General features: G+C 49.5%; 1 protein-coding gene across 1 annotated transcript in view; it reads right to left on the reverse strand.

Annotated features, from left to right (window-relative positions):
• The window catches only part of RBFOX3 (RNA binding fox-1 homolog 3), a gene marked incomplete in the record, with an annotated part of 435,130 nt that overhangs the window by 114,197 nt on the left and 299,955 nt on the right, over positions 1-20,978 (reverse strand). Inside the window, 1 exon segment of the mRNA XM_045164762.1 lies at positions 8,769-8,808.

Here is a 20,978-nt window from a genome sequence, read left to right on the forward strand (position 1 = left end):
CGGGTTAGGGTTAGGGTTGGGTTTTAGGGTTAGGAGTTGTTGAAGGAGGAAGACCTTAAGACCATCTCCACTCATCCTAAGGATTTCTTCAGAGCCACCCATAGCAGAGTGGGGACAGCTTCTTGGCTCCATTAGCGGTCTTATCCTTCTACCCTTGATCAAGAGAACATGAGATATCTTTGATGGCACCGGGCACCTCTTGAGAGTCAATCTGCTAGGGCAGGAAGGAGCCTGGATCCAACATCACTCAGACAGAGGCTAATTTCAGCTCAGCTGCTGACTTGTAGTATGGCTTTGAGAAAGTTTCTTAACTTCTCTGAGCCTCAGTTTCCTTTTTGGAAAAATGGGATAGCATCATGTACTTTCCTGGATGATTATGAGGTTTAGAAATCACCAAGGTGAAGGAACTGGCACACAGGTGGTGCTTGATAAATGATCACCATTATAAATTCGATCAAGGGAATTTGCAGGTATAAGAATGAAGAGAGAAGCAGGTATGAAAGTGGGGGTGGGGAGGCAAGTGAATTTATTCATCACAAAACTGGAGAAGGAAAAACTCCACAGCTGCAAGTTGTTCAGGGGTCTCTGGGGCCCGGCCAGCCTCGGGGACCCTCAGCCTTCTGGGGAGTGACATCTCGGCCTGGTCTGAACAGAAGCTGCTGTGGATGCTCCTTCAACCCTGTCTTGCCCTGCTCCATCCTCGTTCCTGTATCTCCTGTCCTTCCTTCCTTCCCTCCAATGCATCTGCAAGTACCAGAGAGTCAGCAGGCTGGACACCCAGCAAAGAAGCCTGGAGATTCCTTGCTAGCTTGCCTGAGACCCCTGGTTCTGTGAGCCAAGTTCTGGAAGGCTAGTTCCATCAGACGAAGAACAGAAGCCCCGAGAGCAGAGCAGCAGATGAAAGCACATCTTTGGAGGCAAGTTGGGCCTCTGCCTCCGAGTGGTTTTCCCTTTATTCCCTTAGACTGGCTGGAAGTGCATCTGCCCCCGACCCCTGCCCACCACCAGGAGAGGGTAATTGTTTGCTCGAGTATCAGTCTGGTTGGTTCAGGGTGGCATCCTGAGCACCTAGCACAGCCCTTGGCACACAGTAGGTGCCCATGGCACCATCCTGGACCAGATCACTGGGGCCGCCCAGGGCCTTCCCGGAAGGATTCTGGCAGGAGCAGGCCCTGCTCAGTGTTTGCTGGCTGCGGTGCAAGGGGAAGGGCGGCCAGGAGAGTGGACTTGGGGCCAGTACTCATTACTATATACTTTATAACTTTACAGAAAAACTCTTGTTGCTGAAAGCAAGTGAGTGGTCACTTGGGGCTCAGGTGTCCAGCATCTGCCTGCAGTAGCTAGAGGCAGAAGCATGCATGTGATGGTGGAAAGGACAAAAGCAAAGTGTTCTGGGAGAGCCTGAGCAGCTCAGGAGACACGAGGGGTGACCCTAGTGCTCAGGAGAGGGTGGAGGGACCCAGGGGCAGGGGGAGGACAGCACAGTCCTCTGGGTTGGTTTTGCCTTTCCAAGCACCTCACCAAGGCCAGGGAGAGACTGATTTATAACTGTTGTGTGGCGAGGGACCTATAGTAAATGGTGAGCCTGTATGTCCTGCTTTTCAGCCACAGATAAGAATAAAACCCACCTTCTTCGTGGACCTCCCCAGTGGATCCCAGAGACCCCCAGCCCTTCCGTTGGCCTTGAGGGAAGGCCTGTAAGATCAGAAGGGATCCAAGGTGGGCAGCCAGGCTGGCTGGTGCCCGTGTCTTTCTGCCTGTCGCCCCCATCAGAGGCAGACATCCACAAGAGACTGCGCAGTTTCTCCTTTCGAGCCACCCTCACAGGCCTTCCGCATGATGGGCTCTGTCTCAGGCAGATGGTGTCAAGGCCTCACAGTCTCCCTCCTCTCCCAGCCTGCTGCCTGCAAGCTCTCCGTGCTCCCTCTGGCACGTGCCTTGGGCAAAGCTGTCCACCCCAGAGCAGGTGGGGCAGCCATGAAGTCTGAGAGAGAGAGAGATGTGTGTCTTGCTCTCTGCACCGTGACCCATCTTCCACTCCTCGAAACCGAATGATAAATTACTCTGCCCAAGCGGAACACGCCCGGACAAGCCTCCTCTCCAACTGTAATTAATACTCTTGGGAAAACACAAACTCGGGGTTTTTATACTTTCGCACAAACATGGATGCGCACACATAGGCTCTTCTTTCTGTTGTCCTCTAATCCCATCTCGAATGTTTCATGTGCTGCTTCTTTCATGGGTAGCACAAAGCTACCCAGCTGGATACAGCCTGAAAACCAAGGGAGGCACTGGGGACCCTTGTCAGTCTCTGCAACACAGAGCTTGACGGTTTGGGAGCTGATTTTCTGGCAAGCGGTACCTACGCTGCTGGTACAGCAAGCTCCCTACATAGGAAAGAGTTCCATTCCAAGAGCATGTTTGTAAATCCAATTTCTTCATAAGTCCAACAAAGTTAGCCTAGGTATCCAACTAACACAATTGGCTATATAGGACTGTACTATAACAGGTACACAAATAATTCATAAAAAACAAACACAAAAAATAAACATTTTAAATCTTACAGTACAGTACCTTGAAAAGTATAGAAGTACAGTACAAAATAGCTAGCATTGAAAGGGGCACACTCGAGTTTTTGAAAGTTCACAACTTGAAGGTACGTATGTAGGGGACTCAATGCACAGTGTAGCTTTAGAGTTAGAAACAGCCGTGGGATTGGGTGAACCCTTCGTGATCAACATAGGAGACATTCCCCCATCTTTTTTCCCCCACGATGACAGCCTAAGTGATGCACTAATCCAAACACATGTGCATATATGTCAAAAAACTCCTGACATCTGATATTCCTGGAAAAAAGTTCTATAGTGAGTCAGAAACCTTGCAGTCCCGTGAAGCTAGTCTGCCGACAACCCTGACAATGGAAATGCTCTGTCCAAGGTCAGGAGAGCCCTAGCTAGCCTGGTAGGGTCTAGTCCTCTGTGTCCCATGCTGGTCAGTTAGCTCCTTTGGTGTGGCAGGTGGAGGCATGGCTGGGAACAGGGGCTCAGAAACCCAAGCCCAAGAAACCCACACTCTCTTATAAGCATCATCAACTTTGCTCAAGGGAAATTCTCATCTTGAAAAGAAGCCTGGGCAGCATGAGCCTGAGCAAACCGTCTACCCATCCTAAGCCTCAGTTTCCTCATCTGTAAGATGGGGATAACGTGCCGTATGAGTTGACAGCTGTGTGAGCCCCTCATAGGCTGGGGGATGCTGTGCACAGATAGAGGGTTAAGAGTGCAGCTCCAGCTGTGCCTGGCTCATGGAGAGGGCTTGGGGACTGTGATTTGGGGCAGTGAGTGGCCTTAGCGTCTGACAGGTCCTCCTTCCAGCTCAGCTACTTGTATGGGGGTCGAGGTGGATGCTGTGCCTGATATGCTATGATATGCTTAAACTGTGAGGCAGTTGGGGCTTCTGGGGGACTCTGAGTTCCCTTTGGCCTCACCACTGGGGGGTTTCTGACCTCCCCACACTGGGGGTTTCTGACCTCCCCACTACGGTGGGTTTCTGATTTCCCCACCCCAGGGAGCTTCCTGACATCCCCATCACTGAGGTTTAGAGAGGCTTGGCGGTATTACCCTCCCCCTCCCTACTTATTCTTTACAATCAGAAATTTCTTAAGAAGAGATTCTGTGAAGAGCCCTTTGTAACAGTCTTCTAAGATCTAAGTTCTTGATGTTGCAGATTCATCTGAATTGAGTTGGGGTGGGGTGGGCCGTTCTCAAGGAAAATGAGACAACAGTGTTTGTCCCTCTACTCAGACCCCTCACTCTCAGGTCCATGGTGCCTGGACCAGCCCACTCCCTTCGCAGGAGCTCTCCCTCCTCCCACCCTGGTGCCTTGAGGCAAGAGTGGTTTTCAAGACATTGGACACCAGACGATGAAGGACAATGATCTGTCTCTGAGAGGTGGGAAACCCAGAGAGGGGAGCCCTCATAGCTTTCTGTCCAGAGAGGTTTCAGGCCAAAGTGCAGGGATCCCAGGTAGAGCCTGGGGTCATCCCTGAGTTGAGACAGAACTGAGAGCTGGCGAGACCAAGTTGACTGGAGCTGCAAGACTTGGTAGCAGAAAGGAAAGAGCTGGACAGAGTGGGGACCCTGGAGAATTCTAGAGGGTTCCCACTGAGTATTTAGCTGAGTCCTAATCAGCACATGCATTTGAAGGAAGAACCATCTGAAAGGATTAGAGGAAACAGTACAACCATCAAAATAACAAAATAAGAAGTAAAGCTAATAAGTCATGAATGAGATAAAATGGAATAATGACTAAAAAAATACTCAATCCAAATGAAAGCAAAAAAAGATGGAAAAGAGGATAAAGAACAAATTTAAAAAACAGAAAAAAATGAGACGATAGACTTAAGCCTATGTTGGACTAAGGTTTGAAAATTAATGAATATAATTCACCAAGTTTTTAAAGTTGTTTTTTTAGCAAACTAAAAATGGAAAGACATACGATCATTTCAATAGACACAGGAAAAGAATTTAACAAAAGTCAACATCAGTTTCTAACAAAAAAAAAACTGAAAAAATTTTCCAACGAACTAGCAATAGAAGGGAACTAGGTGAGCAAACTCCGGGAGACAGTGAAGGACAGGGAAGCCTGGTGTGCTGCAGTCCATGGGGTCACAAAGAGTTGAACACGGCTGAACAACAACAAGAAATGGAAAGAACCCTATGAAAAGCCTACAGATAATATCCTACTTAACAGTGAGAGGCTTACTATCTTTTTAACACAAGGTGTAAAACAAGAATGGTTGTTTTCACCACTTCTGTTTAGTATTCTACCAGAGGTTCTAGCCAGTGAAACAAGGCAAGGAAAAGACATACAAGGCCTCCAGATTGGAAGGATAGAAGCAAAACTGTCTTTCTTCACAGACAACATGATCATATATGCAGAAAATCTGATTGAATCTACAAAAGCTACTAGAACTGGTAAGTTTTGCAAGGTTTCAGGATACATGATTGCTATCAAAAAACATAATTTTATTTTTATACACTAGCAACAATCAGAAATTGAAAGAAAAAATGCCATTTAAAATAACAAAAAAATATGTGATTCCACTTTTCACTTTCATGCATTGGAGAAAGAAATGGCAACCCACTCCAGTGTTCTTGCCTGGAGAATCCCAGGGACGGGGGAGCCTGGTGGGCTGCCGTCTATGGGGTCACATAGAGTCGGACACGACTGAAGTGACTTAGCAGCAGCAGCAGCAGCAGGGGTAAATCTGACAAGAGACATATAAGACCCATACACTGAACCACAAACCATAGATCAGAGAAAGGCACCCCAACTAACTGGGGAGACATACCTTGTTTAAGAGTCAGGAGATAATATTAAGATTCAATAATCCTCCAAGTTGATCTATAGATTCAATGTAATCCCATTCAAATTCCCAGTTGGTATTAAAAAAACAATTCACATGCTGATTCTAAATGTAAGGGACCTAAAATAGCTAATCAAAGTTGGAGGGCCAACATTACCTGATCTCCAGACTTAATATAAAGCTACAATAATCATGGTAGTATGGTATGGCATTCAGGTAGACAAACAGGTCAATGCAACTAAGTCCAGAAATGGACCCACACATATATGACAACTAATTTCTTTTCAAACAGAGAAGACAATTCAATAGATAAAGGACAGTTTTTAAATTAAGTAATATGGAATTCTGCGCTTCCCTGGTGGCTCATTGGTAAAGAATCCACCTACCAATGCAGGAGACGCGGGTTCTATCCCTGGGTTGATGAGATCGCTGGAGGAGGAAATGGCAACCCACTCCAGTATTCTTGCCTAGGAAATTCCATGGACACAGGAGGCTACCAGGCTACAGTCCATGGGATCGCAAAAGAGTTGGACTTTACTAAGAGACTAAACAACAGCAACAACAATACGGAATCCATTGGCTATCCACATGCAGAAAAATGAATTTCAATCCACCTTCCACTACACACAAAAATGAACTCAAGATAAATCACAGACCTAATGGAATATCTAAAACCTATAAAATGTCTAGAAGAAAGTATAGGAAAAAAATCTTGGTGACTTTGGGTCATGCTAAATAAATCTTAGATACAGCATGATCTATGAAGAACACATTGGCAAACTGGGCTTCATCCAAGTGAAAAAGTGTGCTCTTCAAGAGGACACTATGGAGAGAATGAAAAGTCAGACCAATGAGAAGAAAAATATTTGCAAAGCAGGTGTCCAATAAAGGACTTATATTCAGAATATATAACGAACTCCCAAAACTCAACAATAAGAAAACAAACCACAAGTCTGTTCTCTATATTTGCATCTCTGTTGAGAGAGTAGCACTGAAACATATATATTACCATGTGTGAAATAGATGGTGGGAGGTTGCTATTACAACACAGGGAGCTCAGCCGGGTGCTCTGTGACAACCTAGAGGGGTAGGAGGAAGGTTCAAGAGGGAGGGGATATATGTTTACTTATGGCTGATTCGTGTTGTTGTACCGCAGAAACCAACACAGCATTTTAAAGCAATTATCTTCCAATTAAACATAAAAAAGAAAAAAAAAACACCCAATAAAAATACAGGCAAAGATTTGAACAGGCACTTTACCAAAGGAGATGCAGGTGTCAAATAATCACATGAAAGATATACATCATTCGTCATCAGGGCAATGCAACGGGAACCACAGCCAAATACCATTTCACACCTGTTAGAATAGTTAAAATGATAAAGACCGGTAACACCAAGTGTTGGTGGGCATATAAATCTGTGATCCTCACACACGGCTGGTGGGAATGTGAAATGGTGCGGCCATCTTTTGAAGAGAGTTTGGCATTTACTTAAAAAGTTAAACATGCACTTCCCATAGGATCCAGTCATTTCACTCTTGGTATTTTACCCTAGAGAAAAGCAAGCTGGTGCCTATACAAAGACTTGGTCATGAATGCTCCTAACAGCTTTATTTGTAATAGCCCCAGACTGGAAACATCTCACATCTCTTTCAAGGACTAAATGGATAAACAAACCATGGTGCTTTCATAACATGGAATGCTACTCAGCAATGAAAAGGGTGAACTGTGAATGCATACCACCACCTGGATGAATCTCAACGCAATTGCGCTAAGTGAAAGAGGCTAAACCGAAAAAGAGAGGATGTAAGACATGATTCTATTTATATAAAGTGCTAGGGAAAACAGATCATTTTATAGCAACAGAAGGCAGATCAGTGCTTGCCTAGGAAAAGGGGATTGGGAAGAGGTGAGAGGAAGAGATTAATGGAGCACCAGGAAAGTTCTGGGGGTGCTGGATGTGTTTGGTGTCTTGACTGTAGCGATGATGTCACGGGTATAAACATGTCAAAACGTAAAACTGTACACTGTGAAAACACCTAGTTGATTGTGTATGCATTGTACTTTGATAAAGCTGAGTAAAATACTGAGTGTGCAAAAATCCAGCCAGCTGGTCACTACATCATCCTTAGAGTGCAAATGGACTCTCTGTCTCACAGGCGAATTTACCTGAAGACTGGTTTGTATGCTTGCCCATACAATGAGACTCAATTTTATAAAGATGGCCTGGCAAGAAGGCTGCTGTGTGAAGCTACATTCTCTGTGGTTACAACACTCTGGTGAGAGAGTGAGAGCAAGGCCGACTCCACTTTCTCTGTCCCCTCCCACGGAGAAACGCATTGAGCAGTCACAGAGCCAGGACAGTCACTCCCTGGGGACTCTGTCATGCATCACCCAGGGACACACGAAGAGGACCCCTGATGGAAAGCTAGTGAGCAGGGCCACCTGTCCTCCCCACACAGCTCCTGTGGCCTGCGGTGAATGACATCTGGGAAACACTCCCTTGGACAAGTCAAGCTCCATTTGGTCCATGATGAGCCAAGCGTGGGCTTGGGGAAAAAACAACACTAAATTTCCAGTGTTTGGTTCGGGAAGGCCTCAGACTCTTCCCAACCAACAGCTTTACTTCTGTTTCCGCCCTGTAGATAGGCTTGGCTATCCTTGGGCCCCTGCAGCCCAAGACCCAGGAGCCCGCGAGGAGAAGCCCCCTGGGACCCAGGATGACAAGTACATGGCACACCTGCGTGTTCTAATTTTGTTCACAACAAATACACATTATCTTTATAATAACTTACCCCCCTCCCCCAAAGTAAAAGTCTGCAAGTGAGTCTACACAGGAGAGCACCTGCGAGTGGGCAGGACACAGGACCCAGGGCTCAGGTCAGAAATGTCCAGCGCCCTCTGCTCCCCACCCCTCCACCATGGGGGTTGGCTTTGGGAACTGAGCCCCTTCCCCGAGGAGACCAGGCCACAGAAGGGAGTTGGACACCCTGGACCAGTGAGCCCGAGCTGCCCTCGGTTCTGAAGACCTGCAGTCTGGGGGTGGACACCTGGGCACCGAGTACCTGGGGTGGGAGAAGGGGAGGTGAAGGGAAGGGACCAGGAAGGAACCAGCGCAGCTTCCCCGGCCACGTGGAGCTGCTAGGCCGTGTCGCCTTTAAACAAACTTGTCCTCTTCTGTCCCTCCTGGCTCCCCAGGCCTGCCTTCCCAGTATATATTGGGCTGGCCCATCATGGGAAGAGAGCTAAATAAGACACCCCCACTTCGACCCCACCAAACCCCTCCTTTGAGCAAATAAGAAACTCAGAGCCCCCAGCATCCACTGTCAGCAGCTCCCAAGATGTTCAACATGCGCATATCTGTCAAAAACTATTCAGGGGGATAAAAGAGAAAGTCTTTCTACCTTTTATTCAGCCAATTTTTCCCGAGGCACTGTGGGCTCTCTAAGAAAAAGAAAAAGAGGGAAAGAAAGAAAGGGGAGAGAATTAGAATCAATGTCGCCATCATACATCTGGTTGCTAGCTGCAATTTGCCCATTGACTAGTCAAGTCTGGAAAAGGAGGCATTATCTCCCTGGGAGGCCGAGGAAACCTGCCCAGGTTAAACTCTCGCTGCTGTCTGTGCGCCGGTAGGGCTGGGAGTCGGCGTTTGATTTAACAGGCAGAGACAAAGGGAAACAGAACACCCTGGGCCTGCCATCCAGATTTTCCAAACTCATGTTTCCCTGCAACTCTGGGGCACTCCTTTGTGTTTTCTCTCTTTCTTCCCTTTCCCCCAAACTCTGAGATACCTCTTCTGTTCTTCCCCACCCCCACCTGGTTTTGAGGTTACCTTCAAAGGGGACTTTGTGGCTCCCTGCCTCCCCAGGTGCATCTCTGTGTGGAGTCATGGCCTGCCAATCTATTTTAACAGGAGTCAAAGGAGAACACAAGGAAAAGTGGATGGGCTGCTGCTGTTGCTTAAAGAGAAGTAAGACAATTCTAAATCCCAGCAAACACATGATTTCAGAAGCCACCGTTGTGTGCTGTTTGGAATTAGGTGCTGCTTCCAGGAGCTTCCATCGGCAGGAGCAGCTCGGAGCTGGTGGCGAAATGGCAGGGCCCAGGTATTAGCTCCTTTTATGACCCAGGAACCTGGGATGCGAGAGATCAAGGGGCCCGCCTAGAGCTGCAAAGCTGATTCCTGGGGGTCTGGGGGCTGCACACGTGTGTCTGGACTCCTGATCCCGCCCTTTTCTCATTGGGCACCTTGGAGATTAGAAACAAAGGTGCATGTCTGTGCATGAACGTATGTGTTTTCTCTGGACTTAAATTTTCCTTATTGATTTTGGTAATGTTTCATAATTGTATATGTACATATCTTGCACGTGATAAAATACACGTAACATTTTACCATTTTAACCATTTTCAAGTGTACAGTTCAGTGGTATTAACTGCATTCACATTGTTGTACACACCATATCTGGTTCTAGAACTTTTTCATCACTCTGAAAGGAAACCACATACTCATTAAGAAGTCACTCGGCATCCCCCTATCCACACCGTGTGTGTACTTTAAACAAAAAAACCCCGTTAACATAAACATGTTAAAAACAACCGAAAAGCTTCCAGAATCAAAAGGTAGTCAACTGGGCCTCTTTCTTACAATGCAGAAAATCACCGTCATTACCATCATCAATATCACCAGGAATGGTGTTAAAAAAGACGAAAAAGAAAAGAAAAAAGAAATCACCAGGAAGAACAGGGAGCTGCTGTCACTTATTCTGCACATTCTATGTGCCAGCTGCAGGCACCATTCTTACCACTCCCATTTTTCAGATGAAAAAACTGAGGTGCGCTCGGTTAAGCAACTGTACCACCAGTAGCTGGGGCGGCTGGGTTTCCCCAGCAGGTTTCCACTGTGCTGCACTTCCATGCATGGAAAGAGGCACCCTGCTCTGCAGGAAGTAAGAATTAAAAGTGGAAGGGGAACATTTAATGCACAGATTTTGCTTGGCACATGGTAAGAGTTTGTGCAAATCACAAGGCACTATCTCATGGGAAACCTGTTCCCACCTGCCCCCCGTCCCCACGCACACAGATACCAGCCACAGCAGGGACGGCTGTGGGCCAAAGTGTGGCTGAACTTGAGCCACAAACGAAGTGGCCATCACGGATGTGGCCCCCCATCAGCCACTGTTTGTTGACTGGCATCCCTCCCGCCCCCAGCCAGCTGGCAAAAGCAGCTTTTCTGGCACGTGCCCACATGCAGCTCACAAAGTGACTGGGTGAGATTGGAAGGCACCGTCGAATGAAGGCGTCCTTACAAAATGAGGCAGATTGAATCAATCAACTTGCATCAACCGCTGCCTTCAGTTGATTTGGGGGATTTTCTTATTGTTGACTCTTTTCTTTTTTTTTCTTAAAGTGAGTTTTCCTCTCAGTTCAATTCAATTTAGTTCCATTTAATTCAATCCATCCAGCCCCAGTGAGCAGACATATGCACTGGCTGGAGCATGGGTATGGGCCAAGCCTGTGGGAGTTGGATTGGAGGAGTCTGCTCTGCTGGGCAGGAGAACGCAGGCTGGTCCAGGATGTGAGACGGGGCACTTCCTCCCTCCCTGCCTAGTCTCTCCTCTACCCAAACAACTTCCATGACCACCCTCCTTTATCCACTGTGGCCAACCCACAGATTTCCTCTAGGTGCCAGGGAATCTGCTGGCTTGGAATTCCCAATCTCTGGGGAACATCAGCCCGGATCAAGGTTGGCAAGGCAGCCCCACCCTCACCCTACTAGCCTCCACTGGTCCTAAGGTCCTGAGTCACTGCTTGAAAGTGAAAGTCACTCAGTCATGTCTGACTGCATATTTGCAAAGAGTGCACACTCTTTGCACATATTCCATGAACTATACAGTCCATGGAATTCTCCAGGCCAGAATACTGGAGTGGGTAGCCTTTCCCTTCTCCAGGGGATCTTCCCAATCCAGGGATCAAATCTAGGTCTCCCGCATTGCAGGCAGATTCTTTACCAGCTGAGCCACAAGGGAAGCCCAGTGTTTCCACAGTTACCAGGGGCCTCATTTGGCCAAAGAGAAATATCTGATACCTACGCCTTTTGAGGGGCTTCCCTATGGCTCAGACAGTGAAGAATCTGCCTGCAGTACCAGGGTTTGATCCCTGGGTCAGGAAGATCCCCTTCCCCTGGAGAAGGGAATGGCTACCCACTCCAGTATTCTGGCCTGGAGAATCCCATGGACAGAGGAGCCTGGTGGGCGACAGTCCCTGGGGTCACAAAGAGTCAGACGTGAGTGAGCAACTAACACTTTCATGCCATTTGAATCCAGGGGTTACAATGATTCAGTCCATGTCAGAAGACTCAGAGGCAGGGGCCCACGTCCATCTCCTCTGTACTTTGAAAGACCCAGAACCAGAGGGACAGTTGGGAGGCCCTGGTGAGCCTGATGCCTCACACGAGGGTCCAGCCTGTTCTCCTAGCGCTTCAGGCTGAGCCTCCTGCTCGTCATGGTCTGCTGTCCGGGTACAGAATTTCCAAGGTAATGAAGGTTTTCCCTGTGCCTCCCTGGAGGTTATTGCTACCTGGAAGGAAAGGAAGTGGGCCCCGTGCAGACCTGTCCCCGCTCTGGCCTGGCTGCCCTCCTGGAGTGAGCAGCCAGGGACGGGCTGACTCCGATGGGGCTTGCCTTGCTTTCTGAGACGAACACTGGCTTCTCCTTCCCTCTTCCACACCCCAGCATCTCCTACCCTCTACACTCTCACCTCACCCACCTGTCCCACCACCCCATCTGGGAGAGGAGGTGGGGAGGAGCCTGGGGCTCACCCTGATTGATGGGCCTTGCTGACAACAACCACCCGTGGGAGTGCTGGTGGGTCAGGAACCATGGGGCTGACTCTCAGCCTCACAGTTAGCAAACACTGCTCTCAGCCACCCAGCGGGATAATCAATTATGGAGATTTTTGCCACCATGATCAGGTTCGTGGAGAAGCACAGCTCATTAGACCAGGGGCCCTGAAGTTCCCAAGCACAGCAGTGGAAAGACTCTTTAGCAAAGTCCAAACAGAGTAAGATGTATTTACCAAGCTCAGGGGGTCTCCACCCAGCCCAGCCTGCACTGTTACAGCCTCTGCGTGAAGTCTGCTGAGCTACAAACTATGGACTTCCTTGATGGCAAGGAGTTATGCAGAGCTGAGCTGCTTTCCGTCTGTTGGGGCAGGAAGTCCCCTCTGTGTGGCACCCACTCACTAGGCTGTGACCCAAACACCACCCCGCAGAGGCCATATCTCAGAGGCCCCAGAGCCTGGCACAGGGCCAATACAGAGAGTTGGAGGCAGTGGATGTTCGGTGAAGGAATGAATGAATGAACCAGCAGGCAAGTGTCTGCCATGAGGGATCATGACCAGATGACCATTTTGAGAAGCAGGCTTGGGTCCTTCTAGAGTGATATTTGCTCCTGGGGATCCCATCATAAAGGGACACTCACCCCCATGGGGATCATTCCTCATGGTCTCCCCGCTCAGTTCTCCTTCACCCCAGATTCCATTAGTTCACAGCTTAACTTGCCACCCTCACCCCCGTCCCCCTCCAATGCCGAGTTGGGCTTTTCTCTACAATTCTCCTTAACAGCATTAATTAACAGCATTAGTATCTGTCTTTATTCGACTCCATTCAAATGAAAGAGGTCATTCCCTTTAACCTGTGTTCTCTTCTGTCCATAAAGCAGTGGATTTTTTAAGAAATTAATTTACTTGTATCACCTTTGGGATGAAAAGAATACACATCCTGCACCCCTATGTTCGTAACAGTCCTATTTGCAATAGCCAAGATGGAGGAGCCTGGTAGGCTGCAGTCCATGGGGTCTCTGGGAGTCAGACATGACTGAGCAACTTCCCTTTCACTTTTCACTTTCATGCATTGGAGAGGGAAATGGCAACCCACTCCAGTGTTCTTGCCTGGAGAATCCCAGGGATGGTGGAGCCTGGTGGGCTGCCATCTATGGGGTCGCACAGAGTCGGACACAACTGAAGTGACTTAGCAACAGCAAGACACGGTAACAAATTAAATGTCCATCAACAGATGGATAAAGAGGATGTGGTACACACACACACACACACACACACACACACACACACTGGAACATTACTCACCCATAAAAAGGAATGAAATAATGCCATTTGCAGTAATGTGGATGGACCTAGAGATGATCATATTAAGTGAAGTAAGTCAGACAAAGGAAGACAAATACCATATAATATCACTTACATGTGGAATTTAAAATATGATACAAATGAACATACCCATGAAACAGATTCACAGACAAAGAGAACAGACTTGTAATTGCCAAGTGGGTGAGGGTGGAGGAGGGAAGGATTGGGAGCTTGGGATTAGCAGATGCAAACTAGAGTATCTAGGATGGATAAATAATAAAGTCCTGCTATACAGCACAAGGGGCTATAGTCAATACCCTATGACAAACCAGAATGGAAAAGTATATGAAAAAGAAAATATATGTGTAACTGAGTCACTTTGCGGTACAGCGGAAATTACTACAACACTGTAATTCAACTATACTTCGATAAAAGTTTGTTTTAAACCCGTTGTTAGTGTGCATCATGCAATACGACCTGCCAGGAAAGGTTCCCTTCCGCTGTGGTCCAGACCCGCCCGCAGGTGACTCTCTCGTGGTGCACCCTGGACTGCCTCACTCCCGCCCCAGCCAGGTGCCACGTCTCTTGACTCTGGGGCAGGAGGAGAACGGTATGGCGAGAGCAGAACACGTAATTATGACTGATTGTGACTTCAACTATTTGCTAAAGTCAGTTTACCAGTAGTCATCTTGGCTCTTGTTTATCAAGCATTTAACCTGTGCCAGACACTGAATATACATGTCAAGCCTCATATCAGCCCACGAGTTAGGCGTTATTATCCCCAATTTCCAGATAAGAAAAAGGATGCTCAAATGTTTATCCAGGTCCATTTCACTTTAAGTCCCAGCTACCTCCCCACACCCTCCTGTACGTTTAGCAGGGAGAGGGTTTATAGAATCCATCATACTGGAACACCTGTGTTCTTAGCTTGACCGGTAAGAATAACCAAGTTGGCCACAGATGCCTGCATTCCGGGACAAAGAGAAAATGGCCTGTCCTGGCGGGGGTGTTTGAGAGAGGAAGAGCTTGTTGACGCTGAAGGCGATGAGGAAGCTGCTGGTGACAGCAGAGACCCATTTCTGAAAAGGAAGCTTGGGTGTCTGAGTCAGCTTCATAATAAAATACCGCAGCTTGGGGGGTGCTTAAATGGTTCTGGAGGCTGGAAGTCTGCAAATGGGTGCCAGCGTGGTTGGGGTCTGGTGAGGGCCTGCTTCCCCACTTGCAGTCGGCTGCCTTCCTGCTGTGTCCTTGCATGGATGGGGAGAGAGCTGTGGTGCCGCTTCTGATAAGAAAGACACTAATGAAGCAGTAATTCCATCACGGGCCCCCACCCTCCTGACCTCATCCCACCCTAATCACCTCCCAAAGACCCCACCTCCGCACACCATCACAGCGAGGGTTAAGGCATCAACCTGCGAATTAGGGGCGGGGCGGAGGGTGGGGGGAAACAAATGTTTAGTCCATGGCACTCAGCTCCTCAGCATCCATGCTTTCCTTTGCTTTTTTCTCTCTGTGTTTTCCCAAATGTGCAGCGCTGGTGCTGGCCTCTTGTTTATGATCAGAGCAGATTTATCTGGCGTCATACAAGCTGCTGCAGTGCAGTCGCCAGCCCAGGAAGGATCTTGGGGGCCCCTTGCCCACACTGGTCACGCTGCTTGTTAAGAGTCCCTGCTCGGAGAGCCTGGGGCCCTCCCCTCCCCTCAACCTTCTAGGGAGGGGCAAGGCCAGGTGGACCGTACAGAGGCAACGTTAAAAACACTGCCTGTCCACTGCTACTCTTGTTGTATTACTTTGGATTTTATTAAATAGCCCATATTGTGCTCTCTAAGGGGAATTGGAGGTGAATGGTGCAATTTTATAAATAAAAAATTAACTGTGGGTGGCTTAAACACGACTTCTGATGATGGTCCATCACAACACCAGAGCTACCTCAATTTAAAGGTTGTTTCTTCTTTATCTTTATGAAAAGAAATTCACCTTTGGAGAGAAGAGGAGAGGACAAGAGAGGAGGGGAGGGGAGAAGGGGGGAGGGGAGTGGAGGGAAGGGCTGGGGAGGGATGAGGAGGGCTGCAGGCTCATGGCTCAGAGACCCCGAGGCACTGCAAGGGAGTCTGAGGTGTTCTAGCAGGTTCTGGTCATCAGAGTGGATGCAAGGTTGTCTGGGATTCTGAGCACACGGAACATAGCACAGCAGGGGAAGAGCCACCCCTTTTGGGCCCCTCCGAGCTGCTGGGCAGGAAGGAGCTTACTCTGTTCTGGGAGCAGCCCAGACCCCTCTCCTAAAAAGACCAGGCAGGGCTCAGGGACTTCCCTCAGCCAGAGTCCCCCCTTCAAGTCCCTCCAAGGCCTTTAGTCCTGCTCCAGGAGGCAGGGAGCAGGCAAGCCCATCTAGCTCTCTGCCTGCAGGGCAGCCCCATGGGCCTTGCAGCAGTAACTGCACAGCTGACATCCACCGAGTGTGCGGGCAGAAGGTGGGGAAAGTCCAGCCACCCACTGCAGGTCCACTGGCCTCGAGATGCATGTGGCTTTGGTGCCCAATGGCTGCCAAACCCTTCTGTCTGCTTGTGACTCCCTGGCCATCCCTTCTCTGCCCTTCTGTGACCAGCTGGCTCTCCTGGCTGTGTTGGACTTTGCAAACTCCAGAGCTTCCAGATCCCCACCTGGCCCAGCCTCATGGCCCCTGAGCTGCCCTGGCCTTTGCCAGCAGCCCTGGAAGCTGTCAATCACTCCTGTAGTATAGGAGGCTCAGTCTGGTGGGATGAGGTCAGCAGGCAGCTACAGGGGAGGACCCCATGTTAGCTGAACTCAGCATGGACCTGGGACCCAAGGGAGCCCACTGATCAAAGGCCCGGTGGCATTGCCAGCGTCTGAGCTGTCCAGCAGCACTACTGCATGTCACCCTCCTGCACTGGGGTCAGCCGGGGGCAATTTTCCCAAGGTGGACATGGCTTGAAGGAACAGAATGCCCAGTGCCTCCAAGCAGATAGCAGATGGCGGGGGGTGGGGGGGTGCCAGTGAGGGAGGGACCAGAGACTCCACTGTGGACACAGAAACCACTCAAGAACAGAGTCAGAGAGGAAAGGCAGGGGTGGGGGTGTGGTCTCTCCTCCCTGAAGGGCTTTCTAACACACAGCCCCTATTGCCCAGAGCCCAGTGTTGGGTTCCATAGAACCCACCTGGCCATCAGCCCATGGACAAGATGCCAGCTGTACTGGGTAGAATGGTACCCCCAGAAATGCGTGTCCCTCTGGAACCTCAGAATGGGAGAGAGGGTCTTTGCAGATTCAGCTAGTTAAGGGTGGAGATAACAGCATCCTGGATTAGTAGGTCTTAAGTCCAATGAGAGTGTCCCTATAAGGACCAGAAAAGGAGTAGACACAAGCTCAGAAAGGCCATGTGACAAGAGGCAGGACCTGGAGTGAGGTGGCCACAGGCCAAGCTGAGCCTGAGCTTCCAGAAGCTGGAAGAGGCAGGAAGGACCCGCCCCTAGGGCCTTCAGAGAGATGGTGGACCTGCTGACAGCTTTATTTCAGGCTTCTGGCCTCCAGGAGTGTGAGAGAATAATTCTAGGAGTTGTAAGCCTCATAGTTTGTGGAAATGTGTTACAGCAGCTCCAGGGCACTAATCTGCTGGCCTCCTCCAAACATCTTAGAATGATCTAGATATTTGCCCCCACCCTTGCTGCACCCGTCTCATCCTGGCCTGTGCAGCCTCAATCCAGACCCCAGCAGCACTTTTCCTCCTGCTCACTGGCCCTCCATGACGTCATTCTGACCACGCCCACTCTCCAAAGCTCGCCCCTCCAAGAGAGCTAGCTGTTCTTTCTAATGCCAGCTAGAGGGGAGGCCATGGTCCAAGGAGCCGGACGCTGCACACCCAGTAGGCTGGTGTCTGGCAATCGGATCCCGAAAACAGCTTTCAGACTGAAAGACTCCAGGAAAACCGTCGTTCCCTTGAGGGGTACTTTGAATCCACTTTTTAATTTGTTTGGGGTTTTTTGAGTTTTGTTTGACTTTTTTATTGTGGTAAAATACATGCAACAAATTTTTTTTTTTTTTTTTTTTTTTTTTTTTTACCATTTTTAGCCATTTTTAGGTGTACTACTCAGAGGGAAATACTCTCCCACCGTTGTACAATCATCATCACTGTCCATCTGCAGACCTTCTTCATCCTCCTAAACTGAAACTCTGTCCCCATTAAACACTAACTCCCCAGCCCTCCCCCAGCTCCAGAAAACGTCCATGCTACTTCCCGTCTCTGTGAATGTGACTCCTCCAGGGACCTCAAATGAGTGGAATCACACCGCATTTGCCCTTCTTGGACTGATTCATCTCACTGAGCGCAGTGTCCTAATAGTTCCTCCACGTGGCAGCAGGTTTCAGAATTTTATACCTTTTAAAGGCTGACTAATATTCCATTATATGGATAGACCATATTTTGTTCATTCATCTGTCGATCAACATGTTGAGCCACTTTTAAAAACAGCGAGAATCATAGTATCAGCCATCTTTTCCTCTGTTCTTTGGCTGTTAGCAAGTTCAGAAAAAAAAAAATGTGGCTCAACCTTGCCAGTTGTATTTCAAAGCCCCACAGGCAGCTTTTTCTGTTCTATTTCTCTTTTTCTGTTCTTTGATCTTGACTTCTACCTATTGACACATTTCCATTTTATTTAGTGTGGTTTTAAAAATGGATGCAAACCCGTCTATGGAACACAATGGGGATACCAGCTAAGAGCGATCGCCATTGTGCATTCTCCAAGCTGTCCTTGATGCCACACCAGCTTCTCTACCCGCTGAAGAGCACTCAGCTTTACAGCTCTGCTGTCTCCAACTCCGCTCATTCATTCACTCAACAAACACTTAACGAATCCAGGTGGGAGGGGCACGGATGTGTACAGCTCGACCGTGGGGGCGAGGACACCTTTGACTGCCTGGTTTCCTGATCACATCCAGCGGGTTCTGATTACAGGGTTCTGATTACCGGGTTCTGAGGCTGGGTTCTGATTACGCTGAGGAGGCCGTTCTTTCTAATGAAGGTAGAGGGCCCCCTCTGAGCCATTCTCCAGGGAGCTAGGGGCTGCCACGTTCTCTTCAACACTCGGCTGAAATGGAATTCAGTGATGGCCAAGTCTGGGCAGCCGTCCCAGTCTCCACTTGGCTCTGGTCCCTTATGTTTCTTTAAAAGCCAGGGGCCTCTGAGCACAGAGAGTCAGCCAGGGCGGTGTTCAAAATCACGGTGGGGTTGTGTCTCCTTGTAGGTGCTCCGTGGAAACCTGACGATGTACTTACTGTCTCTCCTTGGCAGGCCAGGTCTGGCCGGAGGACAGGGCCCCTCTGCAGAAGCGTGGGTGGGATGCTGACCACCTGTGCCCTGAGCAGCATGGGTTGGGGGTGGGGAGGGTGATGGAGAGGGTGGAGGAGTTGAGTTAATACACAGGACAGACAGCACCAATCAGCACGCAGGCGGTCTGCTATACTGGCTTCTTAGATGAGCATGTTTCTCTATCAATAATTTAGACATATCCTTTCTCCTCTGGGAGACAGGCAAAATCTCATTTCCTGAGCAAATCCCCTAAGAAACCAACCTGTTCATTCCTCTAAGATTTTCAGAAATCTATCTCGATCAACCTACTTATAAAATAAAAGTAGAGACTCAGCTGAGAGGGCTGGGAGCTGGGCGGCAGGGCAGCTGTCTGTACAGATCATGGTAGCCAGGTGGGGTCCAGGCTATGTCCCAGTTCCAAGCTGGGAAGTGCAGCTAGCTCCATCCTCCTCCACTAGCCTGTAAATGCCACCAGGAAGATGTGCAGAGGACAGAACCAGACTGTTTGATGTTGACACAACCGCTAGATAATCGGTTGAAGAAATAGAGAAAACCCAGGCAGAGATGCCCATTTTAGGAAAAATCTTAGGATGGGGTGTGTGCTCAGCTGCTCAGTCGTGTCTTATTCTTTGCGACCCCATGGACTGTAGCCTGCCAGGCTCCTCTGTCCATGGGATTCTCCAGGCAAGAATACTAGAGTGGGTTGCCATTTCCTTCTCCAGGGGATCTTCCCAACCTAGGGATCGAACCTGTGTCTCTTAAGTCTCCTGCATTGGCAGGTGGGTTCTTTACAACTGAGTCACCTGGGATGGGGTGTCTGCAGCTTTTTCCTGCTCCCCAAAGGGGAGGGAGACCTTGGTTGTGCTGGGTGCTTATGTCAGAAGTTAATCCACCATCCAGTCCCACCTGGGATGGTGGTGAAATCTTTGGCGAGTGCCTCTGGGTGCCTCAGTTTACTCGTCTGTAAAGTGGGGAGGCAACAGTGCTGCCCTCCTGGTGCCTTTGCAAGGAATAAAGGAGAACAGGCTTCAGCATGACGCCTGGACCATTACTGGGGAGGGTTTCACCCCCGTGATGAGGTCATGAGTCTGCACTGTGTTCTTCGTGGGCTAGGGAGCCCTCTGCATAAACTCATCACAAGTCATCCCACAAGCTGACAGGTGGGTGCCTTTGTCCCTGGATGCAGGCAGGGAAGCTGGTGCACCTACAGTGGCTGGTGGTCCTGGGTGGCAGAGGCGTCACTGTCACTTTCTTTGGGAAATGAGGCTGGAGGGGGGTGATGGGTGTTGATATGCAGAGGGTTCAGAGTCCGGCCTCAGTAACCAGCAAGGTCCAACCTTCAGAGTTCCGTCTCTAGTCTCGGAGCTCCGAGGGCTTGCCAGGCCCCCTGGGGGACTGTGCCCACTGCCGACCCCCTGCTGGCCAGGTCCTATGTCTGAGCTGGGACCTGCCACCTGAAGGCCAAGGAGGATCTTCCTGCCAACTTGGCCATGGCAAGGTCCCCGCCCCTGGGTCAGCAACATCACAGGCCTGCCCCTTCCTGCCCCTAACAAAGGACTCCGGAGACCTCTAAACCACCAAGCCCAGCAAACCACTGCTGGAAGGGCCGTGAAGCCTGGGACCTTGGGCACAGCCAACCACTGCCTGTTGGAGTGCTGGTGGCCAAGGAGTGCTTAGGTCTTTAAAGTCACACACATGTGCTTGGGCTGCAGGTTGGGGGCAGGGGGGTGCTGCTGAGCTGTGAGAAAAATCAGAGCCCACTCTGCACACCCTCCTTCTGTTCAGCATGTCCCAGGCGGCCCTACTCCCATACTGCTGCATAACCACATCTCTCATTTTCTGTATCTTGATGCTTCAACACTGGGGCACTGCCAACCTTGGAGGGACTGCCCCTCCCACTGCTGGCTAATTCCTAGAGACAGCAGACAACACTCTGTGCCCATCTTTCATGTACAACCCAACCAACCCAGAGCCCACACCCCCAAGTCCTCTACTGGGCTCTCACTCTCCAGGCCACTGTCCACCAGCCCTAACCACCATAGGGCCAGGTATCGGATGCTTGGGATAGCCTGTCTGCCTGGAACCCACTGAAATGACTCAACCAGCCCATCCTGATCCTGCTCACCCTGTCACACCTGTCTGTTCCCTTG

The sequence above is a fragment of the Bubalus bubalis genome, chromosome 3, assembly GCF_019923935.1.
Source record: "Bubalus bubalis isolate 160015118507 breed Murrah chromosome 3, NDDB_SH_1, whole genome shotgun sequence".
NCBI classification, from domain to species: Eukaryota; Metazoa; Chordata; class Mammalia; order Artiodactyla; family Bovidae; genus Bubalus; species Bubalus bubalis.